At 52.0% G+C, this 7,056-nt stretch overlaps 1 non-coding gene across 1 annotated transcript; it reads left to right on the forward strand.

Moving 5' to 3' along the window:
* Positions 1-2,333: 2,333 nt before the first annotated feature.
* TRNAK-CUU (transfer RNA lysine (anticodon CUU)) lies at positions 2,334-2,406 on the forward strand. The gene has a single exon. It is a non-coding gene; the product is annotated as a tRNA-Lys (tRNA).
* The last annotated feature ends 4,650 nt before the right edge of the window (positions 2,407-7,056 follow it).

Consider the following 7,056-nt stretch of genomic DNA (forward strand, 5'->3'; position numbering starts at 1 on the left):
CAGCCCATAGGGATCTCCTGGATCCCCAATACCCTGGGTACCTCAGTACCATATACTAGGGAATTATAAGGGTGTTCCAGTAAGCCAATGTAAATTGGTAAAATTGGTCACTAGCCTGTTAGTGACAATTTGAAAGAAATGAGAGAGCATAACCACTGAGGTTCTGGATAGCAGAGCCTCAGTGAGACAGTTAGTCACTACACAGGTAACACAGTCAGGCACACTTATGAGCACTGGGGCCCTGGCTGGCAGGGTCCCAGTGACACATACAACTAAAACAACATATATACAGTGAAAAATGGGGGTAACATGCCAGGCAAGATGGTACTTTCCTACAAGATACTGCTCTTGAATGTGGCGCCTTACACCGCTCGGCCATTCCGGCAGCCTCCGGAACATGCCTAAGGAGGCCGACTGCCACCTCGCGAAACAGGGAGAGTTCACACTGTTCTCTAATGGACATTTAAGTATGTGCCCAGAGACAGGTTGAGAGGACAGATGCATGTATGTACCAGAGTGAGCTCCAGAGAGACTGATGGGGACATAACACTGGGGTAGAGCGAGAGATGGAGAAAGAGAAAGGTGCCTGTGTCGAGTCAGCAGCAGAGAAAATGAAACAAAGGGGCCTCCTGGGATAACCACACACTACTTCCTCACAAAGAACACACAGAGGGTGTATGAAATGACATCAACACAGCAGCCTGACTAGCTCAGTCGGTAGAGCATGAGACTCTTAATCTCAGGGTAGGGGGTTCGAACCCCACGTTGGGTGTGATGCTTTTTAAAGGCTTCTCCATTTTCGGGTTTAACATTAACTCTCACCTTTTTCAGATATTTTGTTGAGGCTTAAAAGTACACACACACACACATCCTGCAGTTTGCCTCACGATTCCCACAGGACTCCACACAACGCAACACTTCCCGCCCTGGGAGGCGCCGCTGGGAGCGGTCCTAGGCCAAGCCTTTCCTGCACCCTTTCCTAGCCTGAGCCGCCCGTGCTTACAGCGAGCTCGGAGTCCGCTCCGGTCCGTCCTGTCCCCCCCCCATCCTTTCAAAAAGAGGAGTTTAAAGTCTCATCCCCGCTGTTGTTATGATTAAAGTAGGTATGAAAACTACTTTATGTCAGCAGCGGGATTTGATCACAGGACTGGGGAAGATACTGCTCTTGAATGTGGCACCTTACAACGCACGGCCATTCCGGCAGCATCCGGAACACAGCTCTGGAGGCTGACTGCCACCTCGCGAAACAGGGAGAGTTCACACTGTTCTCTACTGGACATTTAAGTATGTGCCCAGAGACAGGTTGAGAGGACAAATGCATGTATGTACCAGAGTGAGCTCCAGAGAGACTGATGGGGACATAAGACTGGAGTAGAGCGAGAGATGGAGAAAGGGAAAGGTGCCTGTGTTGAGTCAGCAGCAGAGAAAATGAAACAAAGGGGCCTCCTCGGATAACCACACACTACTTCCTCACAAAAAACACACAGAGGGTGTGTGAAATGACGTAGGCACAGCAGCCTGGCTAGCTCAGTCGGTAGCGCATGAGATTCTTAATCTCACGGTCGTGGGTTTGAGCCCCACGTTGGGCGTGATGCTTTCTAAAGGCTTCTCCATTTTCGGGTTTAACATTAACTCTCACCTTTTTCAGATATTTCGCTGAGGCTTAAAACTACACAGACACACACATCCTGCAGTTTGCCTCACGATTCCCACAGGACTCCACACAACGCAGCACTTCCCGCCCTGAGAGGCGCCGCTGGGAGCGGTCCTAGGCCGAGCCTTTCCTGCGCCCTTTCCTATCCTGAGCCGCCCGTGCTTACAGCGAGCTCGGAGTCCGCTCCGGTCCGTCCTGTCCCCCCCCCATCCTATCAAAAAGAGGAGTTTAAGGTCTCATCCCCGCTGGTGTTATGATTAAAGTAGGTATGAAAACTACTTTATGTCTGCAGCGGTATTTGATCACAGGACTGGGGAAGATACTGCTCTTGAATGTGGCGCCTTACACCACTCGGCCATTCCGGCAGCATCCGGAACACAGCTCTGGAGGCTGACTGCCAACTCGCGAAACAGGGAGAGTTCACAATCTTCTCTACTGTACATTTAAGTATGTGCCCAGAGACAGGTTGAGAGGACAGATGCATGTATGTACCAGAGTGAGCTCCAGAGAGACTGATGGGGACATAAGACTGGGGTAGAGCGAGAGATGGAGAAAGAGAAAGGTGCCTGTGTCGAGTCAGCAGCAGAGAAAATGAAACAAAGGGGCCTCCTGGGATAACCACACACTATTTCCTCACAAAGAACACACAGAGGGTGTGTGAAATGACATAGGCACAGCAGCCCGACTAGCTCAGTTGGTAGAGCATGAGACTCTTAATCTCAGGGTCGTGGGTTCGAGCCCCACGTTGGGCGTGATACTTTTTAAAGGCTTCTCCATTTTCGGGTTTAACATTAACTCTCACCTTTTTCAGATATTTTGCTGAGGCTTAAAACTACACACACACACATCCTGCAGTTTGCCTCACGATTCCCGCAGGACGCCACACAACGCAGCACTTCCGGCGCTGAGAGGCGCCGCTGGGAGCGGTCCTAGGCCGAGCCTTTCCTGCGCCCTTTCCTAGCCTGAGCCGCCCGTGCTTACAGCGAGGTCGGAGTCCGCTCCGGTCCGTCCTGTCCCCCCCCATCCTTTCAAAAAGAGGAGTTTAAGGTGTCATCCCCGCTGGTGTTATGATTAAAGTAGGTATGAAAACTACTTTATGTCAGCAGCGGGATTTGACCACAGGACTGGGGAAGATACTGCTCTTGAATGTGGCACCTTACACCGCTCGGCCATTCCGGCAGCCTCCAGAGCACGGCTCTGGAGGCTGACTGCCACCTCGCGAAACAGGGAGAGTTCACACTGTTCTCTACTGGACATTTAAGCATGTGCCCAGAGACAGGTTGAGAGGACAGATGCATGTATGTACCAGAGTGAGCTCCAGAAAGACTGATGGGGACATAAGACTGGGGTAGAGCGAGAGATGGAGAAAGAGAAAGGTGCCTGTGTCGAATCAGCAGCAGAGAAAATGAAACAAAGGGGCCTCCTGGGATAACCACACACTACTGCCTCACAAAGAACACACAGAGGGTGTGTGAAACAAGATAGGCACAGCAGCCCGGCTAGCTCAATCGGTAGCGCATGAGACTCTTAATCTCAGGGTCGTGGGTTCCAGCCCCATGTTGGGCGTGATGCTTTTTAAAGGCTTCTCCATTTTCGGGTTTAACATTAACTCTCACCTTTTTCAGATATTTCGCTGAGGCTTAAAACTACTCACACACACATCCTGCAGTTTGCCCCACGATTCCCACAGGACTCCACACAACGCAGCACTTCCCGCCCTGGGAGGCGCAGCTGGGAGCGGTCCTAGGCCGAGCCTTCCTGCGCCCTTTCGTGGCCTGAGGCGCCCGTGCTTACAGCGAGCTCGGAGTCCGCTCCGGTCCGTCCTGTCCCCCCCATCCTTTCAAAAAGAGGAGTTTAAGGTCTCATCCCCGCTGGTGTTATGATTAAAGTAGGTATGAAAACTACTTTATGTCAGCAGCGTGATTTGACCACAGGACTGGAGAAGATACTACTCTTGAATGTGGCGGCTTACACCGCTCGGCCATTCCGGCAGCATCCGGAACACAGCTCTGGAGGCTGACTGCCACCTCGCGAAACAGGGAGAGTTCACAATCATCTCTACTGGACATTTAAGTATGTGCCCAGAGACAGGTTGAGAGGACAGATGCATGTATGTACCAGAGTGAGCTCCAGAGAGACTGATGGGGACATAAGACTGGGGTAGAGCGAGAGATGGAGAAAGAGAAAGGTGCCTGTGTCGAGTCAGCAGCAGAGAAAATGAAACAAAGGGGCCTCCTGCGATAACCACACACTACTTCCTCACAAAGAACACACAGAGGGTGTGTGAAATAACATAGGCACAGCAGCCCGACTAGCTCAGTCGGTAGAGCATGAGACTCTTAATCTGAGGGTCGTGGGTTCGAGCCCCAAGTTGGGCGTGATGCTTTTTAAAGGCTTCTCCATTTTCGGGTTTAACATTAACTCTCACCTTTTTCAGATATTTCGCTGAGGCTTAAAACTACACACACACACATCCTGCAGTTTGCCTCACGATTCCCACAGGACTCCACACAACGCAGCACTTCCCGCCCTGAGAGGTGCCGCTGGGAGCGGTCCTAGGCCGAGCCTTTCCTGCGCCCTTTCCTAGCCTGAGCCACCCGTGCTTACAGCGAGGTCGGAGTCCGCTCCGGTCCGTCCTGTCCCCCCCATCCTTTCAAAAAGAGGAGTTTAAGGTGTCATCCCCGCTGGTGTTATGATTAAAGTAGGTATGAAAACTACTTTATGTCAGCAGCGGGATTTGACCACGGGACTGGGGAAGATACTGCTCTTGAATGTGGCACCTTACACCGCTCGGCCATTCCGGCAGCCTCCGGAACACGGCTCTGGAGGCTGACTGCCACCTCGCGAAACAGGGAGAGTTCACACTGTTCTCTACTGGACATTTAAGCATGTGCCCAGAGACAGGTTGAGAGGACACATGCATGTATGTACGAGAGTGAGCTGCAGAAAGACTGATGGGGACATAAGACTGGGGTAGAGGGTGAGATGGAGAAAGAGAAAGGTGCCTGTGTCGAGTCAGCAGCAAAGAAAATGAAACAAAGGGGCCTCCTGGGATAACCACACACAACTGCCTCACAAAGAACACACAGAGGGTATGTGAAATAAGATAAGCACAGCAGCCCGGCTAGCTCAATCGGTAGCGCATGAGTCTCTTAATCTCAGGGTCGTGGGTTCGAGCCCCATGTTGGGCGTGATGCTTTTTAAAGGCTTCTCCATTTTCGGGTTTAACATTAACTCTCACCTTTTTCAGATATTTCGCTGAGGCTTAAAACTACACACACACACATCCTGCAGTTTGCCTCACGATTCCCACAGGACTCCACACAACGCAGCACTTCCCGCCCTGGGAGGCGCCGCTGGGAGCGGTCCTAGGCCGAGCCTTTCCTGCGCCCTTTCCTAGTCTGAGCCGCCCGTGCTTACAGCGAGCTCGGAGTCTGCTCCGGTCTGTCCTGTTCCCCCCCATCCTTTCAAAAAGAGCAGTTTAAGGTCTCCTCCCTGCTGGTGTTATGATTAAAGTAGGTATGAAAACTACTTTATGTCGGCAGCAGGATTTGATCACAGGACTGGGGAAGATACTGCTCTTGAATGTGGCGCCTTACACCGCTCGGCCATTCCGGAAGCATCGAGAACACAGCTCTGGAGGATGACTGCCACCTCGCGAAACAGGGAGCGTTCACACTGTTCTCTACTGGGCATTTAAGTATGTGCCCAGAGACAGGTTGAGAGGACAGATGCATGTATGTACCAGAGTGAGCTCCAGAGAGACTGATGGGGACATAAGACTGGGGTAGAGCGAGAGATGGAGAAAGAGAAAGGTGCCTGTGTCGAGTCAGCAGCAGAGAAAATGAAACAAAGGGGCCTCCTGGGATAACCACACACTACTTCCTCACAAAGAACACACAGAGGGTGTGTGAAATAACATAGGCACAGCAGCCCGGCTAGCTCAGTCGGTAGAGCATGAGCCTCTTAATCTCAGGGTCGTGGGTTTGAGCCCCGCCTTGGGTGTGATTCTTTTTAAAGGCTTCTCCATTTTCGGGTTTAACATTAACTCTCACCTTTTTCAGATATTTCGCTGAGGCTTAAAACTACACACACACACATCCTGCAGTTTGCCTCACGATTCCCACAGGACTCCACACAACGCAGCACTTCCCGCCCTGGGAGGCGCTACTGGGAGTGGTCCCAGGCCGAGCCTTTCCTGCGCCCTTTCCTAGCCTGAGCCGTCCGTGCTTACAGCGAGTTCGGAGTCCGCTCCGGTCCTTCCTGTCCCCCCCCATCCTTTCAAAAAGAGGAGTTTAAGGTCTCATCCCCGCTGGTGTTATGATTAAAGTAGGTATGAAAACTACTTTATGTCAGCAGCAGGATTTGACCACAGGACTGGGGAAAATATTGCTCTTGAATGTGCCGCCTTACACCGCCCGGCCATTCCGGCAGCCTCCGGAACACGGCTCTGGAGGCTGACTGCCACCTCGCGACACAGGGAGAGTTCACACTGTTCTCTACTGGACATTTAAGTATGTGCCCAGAGACAGGTTGAGAGGACAGATGCATGTATGTACCACAGTGAGCTCCAGAGAGACTGATGGGGACATAAGACTGGGGTAGAGCGAGAGATGGAGAAAGAGAAAGGTGCCTGTGTCGAGTCAGCAGCAGAGAAAATGAAACAAAGGGGCCTCCTGGGATAACCACACACTACTGCCTCACAAAGAACACACATAGGGTGTGTGAAAGAAGATAGGCACAGTAGCCCGGCTAGCTCAGTCGGTAGCGCTTGAGACTCTTAATCTCAGGGTCGTGGGTTCGAGCCCCATGTTGGGCGTGATGCTTTTTAAAGGCTTCTCCATTTTCGGGTTTAACATTAACTCTCACCTTTTTCAGATATTTCACTGAGGCTTAAAACTACACACACACACATCCTGCAGTTTGCCTCACGATTCCCACAGGACTCCACACAACGCAGCACTTCCCGCCCTGGGAGGCGCCGCTGGGAACGGTCCTAGGCCGAGCCTTTCCTGCGCCCTTTCCTAGCCTGAGCCGCCCGTGCTTACAGCGAGCACGGAGTCCGCTCCGGTCCGTCCTGTCCCCCCCCATCCTTTCAAAAAGAGGAGTTTAAGGTCTCATCCCCGCTGGTGTTATGATTAAAGTAGGTATGAAAACTACTTTATGTCAGCAGCGGAATTTGACCACGCGACTGGGGAAGATACTGCTCTTGAATGTGGCGCCTTACACCGCTCGGCCATTCCGGCAACCACCATATCACGGCTCTGGAGGCTGACTGCCACCTCGCGAAACAGGGAGAGTTCACACTGTTCTATACTGGACATTTAAGTATGTGCCCAGAGACAGGTTGAGAGGACATTTGCATGTATGTACCAGAGTGAGCTCCAGAGAGACTGATGGGG

Source organism: Pleurodeles waltl, chromosome 6 (genome assembly GCF_031143425.1).
Source record: "Pleurodeles waltl isolate 20211129_DDA chromosome 6, aPleWal1.hap1.20221129, whole genome shotgun sequence".
NCBI classification, from domain to species: Eukaryota; Metazoa; Chordata; class Amphibia; order Caudata; family Salamandridae; genus Pleurodeles; species Pleurodeles waltl.